Source organism: Oncorhynchus gorbuscha, linkage group LG19, assembly GCF_021184085.1.
Source record: "Oncorhynchus gorbuscha isolate QuinsamMale2020 ecotype Even-year linkage group LG19, OgorEven_v1.0, whole genome shotgun sequence".
In the NCBI taxonomy this organism is placed as follows: domain Eukaryota; kingdom Metazoa; phylum Chordata; class Actinopteri; order Salmoniformes; family Salmonidae; genus Oncorhynchus; species Oncorhynchus gorbuscha.
The window spans coordinates 48,339,508-48,356,599 of record NC_060191.1 but is presented as its reverse complement, the minus strand read 5'-3'; the positions used below and the strand labels follow the sequence as shown (position 1 = coordinate 48,356,599).

The 17,092-nt window shown below is 41.6% G+C and overlaps 1 long non-coding RNA gene across 1 annotated transcript; it reads left to right on the top strand.

Moving 5' to 3' along the window:
• Window positions 1-2,140: 2,140 nt before the first annotated feature.
• LOC124006246 lies at window positions 2,141-16,429 on the top strand. Its single transcript, XR_006833747.1, has 3 exons — window positions 2,141-2,280; window positions 13,594-13,720; window positions 14,048-16,429. It is a non-coding gene; the product is annotated as an uncharacterized LOC124006246 (long non-coding RNA).
• Window positions 16,430-17,092: the final 663 nt, after the last annotated feature.

The window sequence follows — 17,092 nt, the reverse complement described above, 5'->3', positions numbered from 1 at the left end:
TGTCATAGGCCCTCACTTGTCATAGGTCCTCACTTGTCATAGGTCCTCACTTGTCATAGGTCCTCACTTGTCATAGGTCCTCACTTGTCATAGGTCCTCACTTGTCATAGGTCCTCACTTGTCATAGGTCCTCACTTGTCATAGGTCCTCACTTGTCATAGGTCCTCACTTGTCATAGGTCCTCACTTGTCATAGGCCCTCACTTGTCATAGGTCCTCACTTGTCATAGGTCCTCACTTGTCATAGGTCCTCACTTGTCATAGGTCCTCACTTGTCATAGGTCCTCACTTGTCATAGGTCCTCACTTGTCATAGGTCCTCACTTTGGACCATAGCAGCAGAAAACACCCAAATGCTCTCACTTGTCATAGGTCCTCACTTGTCATAGGTCCTCACTTGTCATAGGTCCTCACTTTGGACCATAGCAGCAGAAAACACCCAAATGCTCTCACTTGTCATAGGTCCTCACTTGTCATAGGTCCTCACTTGTCATAGGTCCTCACTTTGGACCATAGCAGCAGAAAACACCCAAATCCTCTCACTTGTCATAGGTCCTCACTTTGGACCATAGCAGCAGAAAACATAACATTTATCATTACATTAAGCACTTTAGGGCTCTACATAGTTTCAATCTAGTTACAACTTTAAATGCTGTGTCGATACAGAATGTGGATGGAAGCCTAAATTCAAGGTTGAACTACAAAGTTTCTATGTCAGTATCCACAAATAAAACCAACCCCGTGGTAGGTTATTGATTTGGTATTAATTTACCAGTAGGCTATATAAGGTTCCTGACCTGCTGCGTAAAGGGAGCATAGTGAAAGACAATTAACATTCCTACCACACGGTGTACACATTTTCAATCAAGCGTGTCCTTGGGACATTGAGCAAATCTACACAAACAAACCTAAGATCATCAATGATATATCTATAAATTTGAAAAATTTGAATAGTATAAGTGGCCTATATTAGCCTATATTATAAGAGGCTTTGAGGCGTCCCACGCGGGGATCAAAGCGCCAGAGAGATTCTGCCCTGCCTCTACTGCTCCTGGCGCGATTCCATAGTGGTGCTGATGTTGGGAAGGACGGAAGGAGAGAAAGAAAGGGGAGGAGATGAGTGGTACGGGGAGGGGGCGCCGCACTGCTCTGCTACAAGTTCATCCCAGTGGCTCTCTTGCTGCAGCGTGAGAAACAGTCTTGACACACGACCCGTTGCGGAACAACACACAGGACACAAACTCAGTTTCTCTGTTTCTAGGGGTATATTTGTTTGAAAATAATCTCATTCCGTCATTCTTTATTACTTTGAATGAAAAAGAAAACGTTTATTTAAGTGAGATACAAAGCTGGTAATAATTGTGGATCGCGGTGGGATTGAAAAGGCAGGCGACAGGCGCTTCACTGAGTGATTTGTTCTTTGGGTCTGGCGTTACAGATGGAGAGAGGGAGTGCACATTTCAAATGAGATCGCTTTCCGATAGCGCGTATGGATTGAATGGAAATGCGGAATTGAGGCGGAAGGCATTCTTGATTCTAGTGGAGGAATTATGCGAAAATCCAACGGGAAAATACCACTATATGTTTTATCTCTAATTGAAGGGGGTTGATTTATAACGCATGTGGTTGACATAGCCAACCTAAATGGTGCATTAGTATATATATCAACTTGCCACGCAATTGGTTACAGTGGGTAGTCATAGTCTTAGAGTGTATTGTAAAATCGAAAAATAAATTAAACTATATATTTTTTATCAGGTCAAAGAATGGGAATATAGCACCACTATAACCAGTCTTAGTGCTTTACACGAGTAGGCATTTTTTTCCTCTATTGGAAACTAATTTAAATATTTTGGATTTTGAAGAAATGGCAATCAACATAGACACTGAATTCGAGAAATCTAACCTGGGAGAGAACGGTCGCGCACCCGCCAACGAGTCTCTGGAGACGGAGAAACTTCTCAGCCCCGTGACCACCGAGCCCGCTGGCGGCAACGGTATGAAAATGTCCTCCTCCTTCACAGTCAATGTGGGGAGCGACAAAAACCTGGATGTAGACCAGAACGGCCACAGTTTGCCCTTTAGGTCGGGCTCTGCAGGGCACCTTGCCGCTGCCCCCTTTCCCGTCCCGGGTCAGTTTGAGTCGCAGTTGCACATCTTCCATCGGAAACGCCGCGGTCCAAGAAGCGCAAAAGCCCAAAGACTACCTCATACTGGTCATATTGTCCTGCTTCTGCCCTGTCTGGCCCGTCAGCATTGTTGCTTTGTTATTTTCAATTATGGTAAGTGGATATCTATCGGCTGTCTAGGAAAGTGGGGTCTAAAAACGCCTGTCGTTTCTTGTCAATTCACTGTCCATGCTGTGTTGATATATGAAACATCGGTGGATAAGGGAATCGTTATTTGCAATTTCTTAATAAAATAGACCTAGGATATTACACTGCAGACTGTTTCCACTAAATCGTAGCCCAATAGCCAAGTTGAATTTGAAAGCACCTTTTTATCCATTCGTGATCAAGTGTAGGCCTAAAGGCTCTATTCAATCTGTATCGCTGAAGTTTACAGATGACCTGCTAGAAATGTAAAGGTCATTTCCGATTTTTCCGCCATATGCAGTATTTACCTTGAATGCAGTCTCTGCTAACACGGAACATTATATTTAAATATCAATCATGCTGTAACGCTGAATTTCCGCGATATGGATTGTAGTAGAGGCCTAAATCTACAACTATTCAACAAATAATTGTATGATAAAGGGAAAATGACAGTATATCGATCACATTTATGTTGCCATTATTTTTTCAACTACTTTAGCCTACCTTGTGGGAATGGAGGTGGGAAGGGAGGGGAGGCACTCAATTATAGCCCTCCCTGCTGCTTCATTCAGAAAATATTTGCAGCATACTTGCACTTCCTGTAGTGGGTGCCATGCACATGCCATGATGTCCCAGTTGGGCAATAATATGGCCAGTGTTGGCACATTGATGTAGCCTTTGTTGCAGCAGATTTATCAATGAGGATGCTGACCAGAATGATATTGTTTTTAAGCAAAAGTCTGCTTACATTTGGAGGGATCGCAAAAACTGGGATCACATGACATATCCATCACCCGTAACAAACTAACGTTAGCCACATAGCTAGCCTAGCTAATGTTAGCCACAACAAAGTGGAGTTCGTGTAATGTACACGAATGAGTGATAAAGACATAAAATTGTGTAATACACACAAAATGCATTGTGATTAAAAGCGTATATTATTGAGTTGGATTGATTCGTTTGAAGATAGAAGTTTCAACAACAGGTTGAAACTGTGTGGAACACATTGTCGATGTGGATGTTGTTTCAAAGCCTAACACAACGAAATGGACAGTAGCTGTTTTCGATTGACATTCATTTGGATACATCCATAACAATGTCTGCCTTCTCGTCAGGACACTTGACAGTGTTCATTACGAGGAGATCGCACTGCAAATCCAAAATTAGGCTAGAAGTTAGCTAAATAGTTTGTTGCTCGCAAACCTGCCAATATGACAACCAAATAAAAAAAATATCAGTTGCTGAAAACAGCTGGTCAACCTAGAAACGTGATTTGACAGCATAGCGCCACTTGCGTCATGACTGCAACACTGCAGTAGGGACCAGAGAAATTAATGTTCATCACTCACTACGTTAGGTCATCAGTCTCTGCAAAAACAAATCAATGCTAGCTACATAGCTAAGTCTGTCCTAAGTGTTTACAATGAATTAAATGTCGGTTTGTGTGGTTCTGTAACTTTGTAGTAAGTAGCAAGTGTGTAGGCGCTTACTGCGTCATGATTGCAAGCTGTCCCAAAATCTTTGCCAACTGTCCCTTTATCTGGTTTTAATGTCCACTCTAGATTGCCCTTCTAGCCAATCAGAAACGAGTATTCAACAATGCTGTGGTATAATATAAAATAATGGCACAGGACTTATAAGCATATCTTGTCTGCTAAATGAACAAGCTACAGCCTATGGCAAGGCGCATACCCAGATAACATACAGTAGGCCAACTCATATTTTGTTCTTCTGAAATAAATGTCCTTCATATTATGTTTCTTTAGACCTGCGTAAAATAAATAATGGATTTATTGTTATGGTTTATATTCAATTTATTTATTAGACTTTTTAAAAATGTAGATGTTCCAAAGGCACGCATCAGCAGCTTGTATGTGCCGTGTATTTGTGGAGTCCTGGAGATGCTCAACTTGTTTATGTTAGTTAACGGCACTTTACCGTGAGACCGGCAGTCTTTTGCATGACAATGACCATCCGGACAAAATATCATGATTTCCATAGCCCTAAGAGAGGCACAGTGTATGTAGGCTATAGTGTTAAGCCTCGTGCACACTGGTTGTGTCAAACCGTATGCGTTCTGGCGGAAGTCCATTCATTTCAATGGGAGGAAGTCCACACTGCTGTGACTCATCTGCCAGATTGCCAGATTTACGGTGTGTGGTACTGCGTGCAGTGTGCCGCATGCATTGGATTTTTCCATCTGTGTGCGTTGCTTTGAAGTGTGGTATCAGACACGGAAGTAGATAAACCACCAAAGAAGTTGCTAATGTGTAGCGTGATTCTTTTTGTTGTGATGCCGCGCATGGATTGTGAAGACTACGTAAAATATACCAATGTAGTGATGCAACCTGTGTACACGCTTATGGTAGCCCACCTCTTATGCTGGACACAATCAATGTTGTAGTCGTGTGGTAAAAATTCTAAGCTTTTAAAATCGATACTTAGAGTTCATAGAGACCTTTGAGAACGGAAATAATAACAAACATCATAAGCAATAGAATGACAAAAGTCTTACCAGACCTTATATATAGCAATCAAACAGGGTTTATTCAAAATAGACACTTCCAAACAAATACAAGAACATGTTTCAGTTTAATTCAATATGCTAAAACCAAGATGTAGATTTATCAATAATGGCTGTTGATGCCAAAGAGTCTTTCGACCGTTTTGAATGGCCTTTTCTATTCAAAACTTTGAAATCTTTCAACTTTCCAGCTGAAATAATACATTTAATAAAAATCATACATAAATGCCCTCAAGCTAAAATATACACAAATAATTCATGATCTAATGAAATTGCTTTAGACAAGGATGTCTTCTCTTCCCACTCCTGTTTGCACTGGCAATTGAACCTGCTTGCAGAAAGAATTAGGCAGGACCCAAACATAACAGGTATCAGTATTGGTAAACAGAAATACAAACAACGTTTATTTGCAGAGGATCACCTGATATACCTGACCAATATTAAAAACTCAATGTCCTCTTACTAAAAATATTTTCAGAATAGTCTAAAATCTCAGGATATAAAATGTACATGGGGAAAAAAGTAAATAATGGCAATAGGAAAATAAAAATAAAAGACCTAGAGAAATCACTTTGCAAGCCAGCATAATGTGACTTGCAGGCCCGATGTGGCCTGTAAACTCAAGAGTTTTCTAACACCATTGTGTTAGAGTATAACTAGGCCCTCAAAAAAAGGCCTGGAACCCTTCATAGAGCCAGATAGGTTGAATCATTTACATGGGGTTCTTTGAAGCACCAAAAAATGCACCAAAAAATGCTCCCCTCCTATGTGGACAAACAGAATGTATGGTTCTCCTTAGCACTTTTTTTCTAAGAGTGTAATAGCTAGAGAAGTTTTGGAGAGGGTTGTGTTGAAACTACTGAGATGTTTCAGATGTTTTTTATAGATCTCATTACACTGCGGTTATGATGCTGAAACCTCCGCAGAGTTTGTGTCTGACTTAAGTTGTGACTGGCCTACATGTTGGCGTCTGCCCTTGCTGCAGGCTACATTTTCTATGCTAGTGTTCTAATAAGATAAGTTTGGTCCAGGTATAAATGGCTCTAGCCAGTTTAGAAGAACACAATTTGGCGCATGTGTCTTCTATCTTTGGGCTTGCAGGATGACTCAAAGACAAGGACAGCACACAAAAATAAAACATTCAGTTTATAAAACATGGCAGTTCTGACAACAACAGTTCTCTCCTAATGGACCCAGCATCGTAGCTGACAGAGGGAGGGAGAGAAAGAGAGAGAAGAAGGGGTAGAAACCAGAGATGCCCACTAACTCAATAGAAGGCGATAGAAGTCAATTGAACCTTTCTGCAGAGGGCAAATTGCAACAGTTAGCCAGCTACGTAGCTTTGATAAACATCTTTACAGTCCTGAGGGGAGCAAGACAATCTCTCTCTCTCTCTCTCTCTCTCTCACACACACACACACACACACACACACACACACACACAGACACACACCACACACACACACACACACACACACACACACACACACACACACACACACACACACACACACACACACACACACACACACACACACACACACACACACACACACACACACACACACACACACACACACAGGGAATACAGGGCTAGCATCAGGATAGGAAATTACAATATTACAGATTGGCTAGAACACATTTTTTTAACACTGAAACAGATAGGAGGGAAAAATATAATAAATCCTAAAATCTTTATTTAAAAAGGGGAAAATTACTTTTGCCTACATTCTTTATCTACACGTGTGGATAAATTCATTCCATAATTTCATAACACTGAATACCAAACAACTGGTTAATAATACAGTATATTGCTCAATCACCTAAGGCATAAAAAAACGTAATAGTATATATATTATATATTGTACAGTATATCTTGTTCAACCACCAATGGCCAACTCATGCTGATCTGTAAGTAGAAAAGCAAGTTAGGCTTAACAGATGTAAGACTGATGTACTGATGACTATTGGTATTGAGGTTGCTGCTGGCAGACGCAGAAGACGTGGAGTCAATTCTGTGGCGTGGAGAGGCAGAGAGAGACAGGGTCATGGGCTTTTATTGGCTGTGCAGGCCCTTCCAGGTAATGGGACTGACTGCTAGGCCCAAACTGCTACTGCACGCTTGGCACGTTCACTGGTGAAATATGAGCTTCAAGCTTCAGCCCAATGGATATTTTTCTCTTTCTTTTAAGGTGTGGGAAGGGGGAGCCGTGTGTGTGTGTGTGTGTGTGTGTGTGTGTGTGTGTGTGTGTGTGTGTGTGTGTGTGTGTGTGTGTGTGTGTGTGTGTGTGTGTGTGTGTGTGTGTGTGTGTGTGTGTGTGTGTGTGTGTGTGTGTGTGTGTGTGTGTAAATGGCTTATTAGTAATCTTGTGCAGCTGTTACGTTGGGTAGTTTTGAAATCAGCATTCCCTCTGAAAACTTGGAAAGGACAATGGTGGAATAGTTATCCAATTGTCATACTTGAGTAAAAGTAATGATACCTTAATAGAAAGTTACTCAAGTAAAAGTGAAAGTCACCCAGTAAAATACTACTTAGGTAAAAGTCTAAAAGCATTTGTAGCAGCAATTGAGCTACTACTGAAGTAGCTCTGCTTATATAGTACTACACCCTACTACATTTAACCTGGACTAAAAAACATTTTCAATGGCGATTTTCCATTGAGCTTGCTTTTTACTCCCGAACTAGGCTTAATCTGTGCCCTGGAAACAGCCTCTTAATGTTGTATGGATAAAACAATGCACCATTGTCATAATTTGTAAGTCGCTCTGGATAAGAGCGTCTGCTAAATGACTTAAATGTAAATGTAATTGTTTCCTTGAATACATGACAGTGGATTAAACTATGTGAATCATCAGTCTACCTCTGGAATATAATTCTCCAGCCTTTCTCTTCCTTAGAGATACAGACTTGCCTCATTCAAGCCTTCTACGCACAATCCAATTTACTGTCCACATGTACCAACCACCCAGCTCTTTGACTGTTTGCCCTGGGGGAAAATGACCATTAATGAGGACTCATGATGCCTTATGTGGATACTTCAAAGCCGTATCTGTCCATCCTTGAGGAGATACAGTGGGGCAAAAACGTATTTAGTCAGCCACCAATTGTGCAAGTTCTCCCACTTAAAAAGATGAGAGAGAGGCCTGTAATTTTCATCATAGGTACACATCAACTATGGCAGACAAAATGAGAAAAGAAAATCCAGAAAATCACATTGTAGGATTTTCAATGAATTTATTTGCAAATTATGGTGGAAAATAAGTATTTGGTCAATAACAAAAGTTTATCTCAATACTTTGTAATATACCCTTTGTTGGCAATGACAGAGGTCAAACGTTTTCTGTAAGTCTTCACAAGATTTTCACACACTGTTGCTGGTATTTTGGCCCATTCCTCCATGCAGATCTCCTCTAGAGCAGTGATGTTTTGGGGCTGTTGCTGGGCAACACAGACTTTCAACTCCCTCCAAAGATTTTCTATGGGGTTGAGATCTGGAGACTGGCTAGGCCACTCCAGGACCTTGAAATGCTTCTTACGAAGCCACTCCTTCTTTGCCCGGGCGGTGTTTTTGGGATCATTGTCATGCTGAAAGACCCAGCCACGTTTCATCTTCAATGCCCTTGCTGATGGAAGGAGGTTTTCACTCAAAATCTCACGATACATGGCCCCATTCATTCTTTCCTTTACACGGATCAGTCGTCCTGGTCCCTTTGCAGAAAAACAGCCCCAAAGCATGATGTTTCCACCCCCATGCTTCACAGTAGGTATGGTGTTCTTTGGATGCAACTCAGCATTCTTTGTCCTCCAAACACGATGAGGTGAGTTTTTACCAAAAAGTTATATTTTGGTTTCATCTGACCATATGACATTCTCCCAATCTTCTTCTGGATCATCCAAATGCTCTCTAACAAACTTCAGAAGGGCCTGGACATGTACTGGCTTAAGCAGGGGGACACGTCTGGCACTGCAGGATTTGAGTCCCTGGCGGCGTAGTGTGTTACTGATGGTAGGCTTTGTTACTTTGGTCCCAGCTCTCTGCAGGTCAATCACTAGGTCCCCCCGTGTGGTTCTGGGATTTTTGCTCACCGTTCTTGTGATCATTTTGACCCCACGGGGTGAGATCTTGCGTGGAGCCCCAGATCAAGGGAGATTATTAGTGGTCTTGTATGTCTTCCATTTCCTAATAATTGCTCCCACAGTTGATTTATTCAAACCAAGCTGCTTACCTATTGCAGATTCAGTCTTCCCAGCCTGGTGCAGGTCTACAATTTTGGTTCTGGTGTCCTTTGACAGCTCTTTGGTCTTGGCCATAGTGGAGTTTGGAGTGTGACTGTTTGAGGTTGTGGACAGGTGTCTTTTATGCTGATAACAAGTTCAAACAGTTGCCATAAATACAGGTAACGAGTGGAGGACAGAGGAGCCTCTTAAAGAAAAAGTTACAGGTCTGTGAGAGCCAGAAATCTTGCTTGTTTGTAGGTGACCAAATACTTATTTTCCACCATAATTTGCTAATAAATTCATAAAAATCCTACAATGTGATTTTCTGGATTTTTTTTCTCATTTTGTCTGTCATAGTTGAAGTTTACCTATGATGAAAATTACAGGCCTCTCTCATATTTTTAAGAGGGAGAACTTGCACAATTGGTGGCTGACTAAATACTTTTTTGCCCCACTGTATCTGATTTGACATAAGGAGGTTGTTGTAAGCAGAAGGGTAGAAACATTGTTTTCACCGATCCAACTCGGTCATATAAGTGATCTCTTAACATGGCATCCTATAAGTTAAGGTACCAATCACAATGGGAATACAAAACAAAACATTATGTGATTGGTAAATTAACTCTCAAAATCTACCCAATTGTTTTTAGACATAGACTGACCGATTGAATGTGGTTAAGATCAGTGGTCTGTTTAGGGACGTAACATCCAACTGATAAAGTTGTGGAGTTGTTGAATTAGGTGTTTCAGTGGACTCTTACACACCAGGGTTTTCTAACCCTGCCCAGCCCTTGGGCTCCGTTCCAATACTGTAGAAATGTGTCCTACTGTCATTCCTCCCTTAGAGTGGTCACTGATCTGACGTGACTGGATTGGTAGAAGCTAGGTCGTAGTGGAACTCTTGATCTCGCCTATCAAATCAAGTTAGATCAGCGATTACTTCAAAGAGGGAGAGAAGGAAAGGAGTCATTCTAGAGTTATCTGAATACACACGGGCATACACACACACGCCAGGGTTGGGCACAATTCTCTCTCTCTCTCTCTCTCTCTCTCTCTCTCTCTCTCTCTCTCTCTCTCTCTCTCTCTCTCTCTCTCTCTCTCTCTCTCTCTCTCTCTCTCTCTCTCTCTCTCTCTCTCTCTCTCTCTCTCTCTCTCTCTCTCTCTCTCTCTCTCTCTCTCTCTCTCTCTCTCTCTCTCTCTGTGTGTGTGTGTGGTGTGTACAGTACAATTCCTGTCCTCCAGGCTGCTCCCATCCCTGGGACCACACTCTTCATTATTAATGACAGCAGCAGCAGGGAGGTAGAGCACTTTCTTAGAGACTCATAGCTCTCCATGTTCTACTTCTTTCTCTCTCCATCTTTCTCTGTCTCTACTGTCATCTTCCTCTCCATCTCTGATTCTCTCTCTGTCTTTCTCCCGCCACCTCTCTCCAGCCTCGACTGCAGTGGGAACAACCACAGGGGGATGTGTGTGTTTGTTGTGTGGGCTTGCCTGGTTGTACTGCAGGTGGGATGAGAGGCCAGGTTTTTGCTGAATTTCACATTCATAAGAAAAATATGAGCAGGTCTCCCTCTTCCTGTAAATCAATACAACCATGTATTACCTAGTATGAATGCTCCCTTCCACCTACCCCTGCTACTAACACACACACACACATACTTACTTTACTCTTTCTGAGAATACAGCTGGAGGTCTTTGACCCAGGCTTATCTGACTTCCAGTGCACTGTGTGAGTTCCTGCCTCACTAGAGACAGCGAGGCTCATGGGTAGAGGGAGAGGGAGGAAGGACAGGGGAAGGGTAGGGGGAAGAGGGAGGGAGAGGGATGAAGAGGGATGGAGATGGAGAGCAAGTGAGGGAGGGAGGGACAGAGTGTTGCTCTCTGCAGTGATAAAAGGGTCATCTCATTCGTGTTTGAGTTGCTTTGTTTATCAGCAAAGTTACTTGAGATGACGTCGTTTGCAACCTGCAACAAAAATTGCTTACAAAATGTTTTGTGTTACACGGGCTTTGAATGACAATATCTACAGGAAACTGCCAAAATAAAGGAAACAATTGAATAAATGAGGGATACAAAGTATAAAAAGCAGGGGTTTCCACCCCAGGTGAGGCTCCTGAGTTCATTAAGCAATGAAGAAGAGGAAACAGGAGTCTCAAAGGAGATGGTTTAAAGTGTGTGTGTGTGTGTGTGTGTGTGTGTGTGTGTGTGTGTGTGTGTGTGTGTGTGTGTGTGTGTGTGTGTGTGTGTGTGTGTGTGTGTGTGTGTGTGTGTGTGTGTGTGTGTGTGTGTGTGTGTGTGTGTGTGTCACCAGATCTTAACACTTAAGGGAGATTCTGGAGTGGCGCCTGACACAGCATTTTCCACCATCAAAAGAACACCAAGTGATGGGATTTCTCATGGAAGAATGATGCCACATCCCTCCAAAAGAGTTCCAGACACATGTAGAATCTATACCAAGGTGCATTGAAGCTGTTCTGGCTCGTGGTGCCCCAATGCCCTATTAAGACACTTTATGTTGGTGTTTCCTTTATTTTGGCAGTTACCTATATATTTTAGGCATTTACATTTGGGGTGTGCTATTTGCACATGTACTGTTGTCTTCTGGATTTATTTGTCAACCCTTAACAGTTTTGGTACTCATACCAAACAGCATATTGAAAAAGTATCAGACAGTAAATATAGCATCACCGGTCTAAGCAGAAATAATGTATTCAATTGAAGGATTCTGTCCCGGATCAGTCCTTAAGAAGACCTAAAGCATCAGAGGACATTTAAAGAATGCATGACTGTGTTCTGTTTAAGATTATGATTTGCATTCCTCCCTGCCTGCTCAAAAACATAACTATCACCCCCAGTTCTGAATTTGAATGAGGCTGCCATTATGCACACAGCATTATGCATAGCTAGTAGCTGCTCTAAACAGGAAGTATTGAACCACATCTGGATGTCCTGCCAGACACACAAATGCACATAAGTGCACACACACATGCACTCAAGTGCGGGCATCGCACACACACACAACAGCAAACGGTGAAGCCCGCCTTGCTTAGACATACACACACATTCATGCAAATTCACATCCTGTACACACACGCATCCCTAGCTAATAGAGAATTACTGTATTCTGCCAATGCAATATCATTTTCATCATCAAAAGAGAAAAATGGAGGGGTATTATGAAGGAGATGGGGAAGAAAGTGCTCTAGAAGTGGGATCACCATTACAGCAGAGCCTCCAGTCATCTCCATAGATGTCATGGTTTAATAAAGGCTAATTGAATTCAGAGTTATGTCATTTCCCCCCAGTTACAATACCTTGAAAGTGTTTCCTTCTTTCATTCCTCCATTATGTGGTTAAAACTGATCTGACTTTGATATAAATTAAAACATATACCCTCATAGAGGCCAGTCCAGCACCATGGACAGCACCCACATGCTTCTTGAAGTGCTTTTGGTTCATGCCCAGATAGTACTGTATATCTGTGGTTAGCATTTTGTTGTTTTCCTATATCTTTTTTGAGATGATTGGTTAGATTCTGGTTTACAATCTGTTAGATGTGGTGATGACAGAAACAGATAATACACCACTGTACCCCAGTCAAGAGGCTGAGGTCATGGGGGGGGATTTCTACTGCTCATCCAAAGAGAAAAGCAGTGTCGGATTAATGGGTGAATGTGGCATTCTAGGAACAGGGTAATTGCAATCCGGTGCCATAATCAGAGGTATTTGTATTTTGTGTCTCTCAATCACCTCCTGTGGTCCCGTCTTAGACACACACACACACACCACTCCAGTCTGTCAACCTGTCTATTGTCTGCAACAGATATACGTATAGTACAGTATAAAGCTGCCTTGTGTGATTTACAGTAAGGCCCACACTACACTGTTCATCAACTTCTACCAATAGCAACCTAAAGACTCTGCAGACAAAGTTTGATAATCAATCAATCAATCAATAGGCCTCACTGTGGTTTCCAAATATTGGAAATACTTTATACAACAAGGATAACCTCTTGGTCAAGTCGTTATTGTAAAATATTCAATAAAGAACCTGGCAAAAGTGTAAATAAATAAAAGGTCTGCAATGAAATGGTCCCAAATTTTGTCGAGCTGTAGGAAATCTCTCAGCGTTCATGTTCATTCCACTTTAAAGTCATTTCTCTGTGCATTAATGGACTAGCAACTGATAAATATTTCAGTGACTGAGTGAAACTGCCAAATGAAATCATGTCCAGGTATGTTTGAGAACAAGTTTTCCCATGAATCTCTGTATGGATTTAAGAGTTTCAGTTGTAAGATTCAGGTTTCCCACAAGAGCACAAGTCATACAGACAGGAAGTAAGACGTTAGACAGTTTGACTATAAGATAACTAAAAGATGACATGAGAAAGGTTTAGTTCAAGATCTGGCTAAGATTGTATGCTAAATGACCAAAATGTAAAACGTAACAACTCAAATTGTGTTGTGACTGTTGTGTCTCTGTGGGGGTGTAAATGCATCTGGTCTTGTGTTGTGCCTCCTCTCCTCTCCTCTCCAGTCAAGAAACAGCCTGCAGTCGGGAGACATGGACGGCGCTAAGAGACTGGGTAAACTGGCTCGACTCCTCAGTGTCGTTTCCATATTCCTGGGTGTGCTCATCATAGTCGTCTCTGTAACGGTCTCTGGTAAGTAACACACACACCGCTACAATGCATAAACACATGCACATACTGCATAACAATTTCAAGGTAATATATGAACATACATAAACATACACCAGTCTGTCATCAATCACATTGATGCCTGGAAAGTGTGTGTGTCTGTGTGTCAGCTCAGCAGATTTCTGAGCTCTGTGTGGATTGATTAAAGACTGCAGCTATAGCAGGCTGGCTTTGTGGCAAGGAGAGTATCCTTTCTGCTGTTTCAGCTACAGACCAGCCTGTCATACTGTAGGAATGACTGGACCTTAACCTTTCTGTCTCTCACCTCCCCCGCTCTCTCCTCCCTAACAGTAACCAAGTGACCAGTGTATATACTATGAAACAAGAGCACTGCTGCAAGCCAAGCAGAGGATGCAGCATGGAAAAAATATATAAATTCCATTGATTCCTGAGATGAAAAAAAATATCATCACCTGCTCAACACTGTAATCAAGATCAAGGCAAAACATTTAAAAGTAGGAAATGCAGTAGGAAATACACTAGCAAATGAATAAACCAAAGCAAAAATATCCAGATATGCATGAATTAGATTACAGTAACATTTGCTTGATGAATAAGAAAATCCTTAACATAAAAAGGGTTTCAAAAGAACGTTGGACGATTGACTTTTGGTTTGAAGGACTTGCTACTCTCATTCGATTCTCTGTGGAGTAAAAATAGTCTTAAGATGAAGAAGAGAGGGATGAACAGAGGAATGAAGTGATACAAACTTTTCTGTATCAAGAAAGGAAGGAGACCTTGAAAATGGACTCCAAACATCAAGACAGCTGAATAATAACCTAAATATATACCTAGTTGGCCTGACCGCCTGCATTGAAAGCATATACAACTATACAGATATATTTGCAATATAAGTATATACAGATTAATATATCAATTCACATTTGATAAAAGTTGTGTGTGTTGGGCTACGATGATTGAGACTCAAGTTAAGATGGCTACCTGGCCGGCAGTGGCTGTCGCCTACTATGGTTTGCCGAAGGATGTAATATTTGATCAGGGAACACAATTCAGAGAAGATGTTTTTGAATTTATGTTGGTTTTTTTTGTAGGTTTTTGACAAAAATAAGAGACCACTTGCATGCATGTCTTGACTTGTAGATAGCCAACCTTTTTAATTTAGTTTGTGAATTCATACTTGTTTGTCTGTGTTTTTACCTTGGGATATAACGAGCCAGTTGCTTAGAGCCTTTGGAGAGTGAATTGAACATACTGTAAGTGTTTCGGCTCCATGTGGGTTGACTGTGGGTAAGGACAGAAACAGAATACCCCCCCCCCCTTCAACCCTCTTCTCCCCTGCCTTGCTGTGGGAGGGGTCTGACTATATTAATGCACATGCCTACCCACCCCATCCCCTCCAAACATCCATGCCAGAACATGGGCATAAGTCTGAGAATATTCAATTTGTCAGAACCATCACTGTCCCCTTCCCCACTGCCCCACTGCCCCCCTCCAATTCCAACCCACCCTACACCAGTACCTGGTCTCATTACCTGGACTGTTAATGTAACTTGTTTCACTGAATGTATTTTGTAGTACTACAGAGACCAACACCAATCCTTAACCTATTGCCACCGTGCTGTATCGGTATGACATGTATTTATATGAAGAATATATATGCAATATTATATAGGCATGCTTTGGGCTAAACGATACCCAGGTTTTTGTATGTCATTGTAAGGACCGACTGTAACGTTAAAGGAACATTGTTTTGAGGTTTGATCGATTGATTTGCAGCAGTTCTCTCTGTACCTGTAACACACTCATTTGTCTGTATTCAAATGTGTCACCATGCCATCTGGAATAAGTCACACAGTTGGTTCTAATTCTACTGCGGTAACACAACAAAGGACTGTTATATTGACACACTTCAGATGTTTACTGGAAGGTCATAACACCTCTTATAAAACCTTCAGTACCACTACATGATGCTTCGTAACAACCTTGTTTGGACTTACGTTCATGTTCGTATTACTCTCGTAACTGATACTCTTCAACTCCCATTTGATTTCAATACTGTAAGTTGACATTAGAGATTATTAATATTTTCTTGATTCAACTGCTTGTCTTATCAAGGGCTAATGTAGGTGTTAGCTACACATGAGATCAAAGAGAAATAATTCTATGATAATTTGATTGAATTGATCTGGCCTGAATTTAAAATGTTCAAAGAGATATAAAATGATTGAAAAAGCACCTGTAATTTGTGAAAAAGGTCACCATATTAACATCTAAGGTCTCCTTTGAATCCTCTAAACTATGAACACACATTGGTTAATTCCTTGATGAATAAAAAACAATTCTGCCCCTGTCTAAGCATGCAAAGCACTAGATAAAACCAGGAAACTCTCAACAATATAATGAGAACACTTTTGGCATCTGTACTGTATTTCTAGAAACAACAAATAGAAATAGGACCACAGCTGTTGAATGACTCAACATGGTCACGATGTTAAAAAGCACTGAACTCAAGACAGCCTGACAGCACATCTTTGGGTATGATAACAAAAATGGCAGCAAGTTGATGTTGCTATACAAGTTATATTGTACAATAGCACGCTCGTACAGCCACAGTGTGCTTCACTTGACAGGTGGGCTGAAGAGACATCCCTGTCGAAAGAGCTCTAATTTTTATCTCTGGGCAACAGGCATGTACAAACTAACTTCCCACACACACCTAAAGGGGGGGGGGGGGGGGGGGGGGGGGGTAGACGACTGCTTTTGTCATACAGTAAGAGTAAATGGCAGAGGAGAGAGGGGGGGACCCCAATCCAGCAGGATAGACTCAGTCTGTCATTGAAAATCCAAAATTCAACATGATTCCTAAGACAAATGTGTCTGGTAATTTAACTGTTAGCACATGGAATTCCACTTTTACAACACATACTTCCCTGACCATCTTTCTGCTGCGAGATGCATACATGCTGTTCTGTGTCAGTAAAACAGTCACTTTCAATTCATGTCTATTTTTTTATGTCCTTATTTCTTCCCCCCTTTGATAGCATATGTATATGCTGGTTTCCATCTCTGTTGTGAACATTCTGCATGTCTGGAATAAACATTACCATGCATGGTCTCCGGTGAGTTGGATTGATTTATGTGGGTTTGGATAGCATTGATCTGTGTGTTTGTGCTTGTGTATGGACAGAGTATGTCATAGAGGAATGGTCTAGGGGTAGTGTGAGAGAGGGGGTGTAAGGGGTAGTGTGAGAGAGGGGTGTAAGGGGTAGTGTGAGAGAGGGGGTGTAAGGGGTAGTGTGAGAGAGGGGTGTAAGGGGTAGTGTGAGAGAGGGGGTGTAAAGGGTAGTGGGAGAGGGGGTGTAAAGGGTAGTGTGA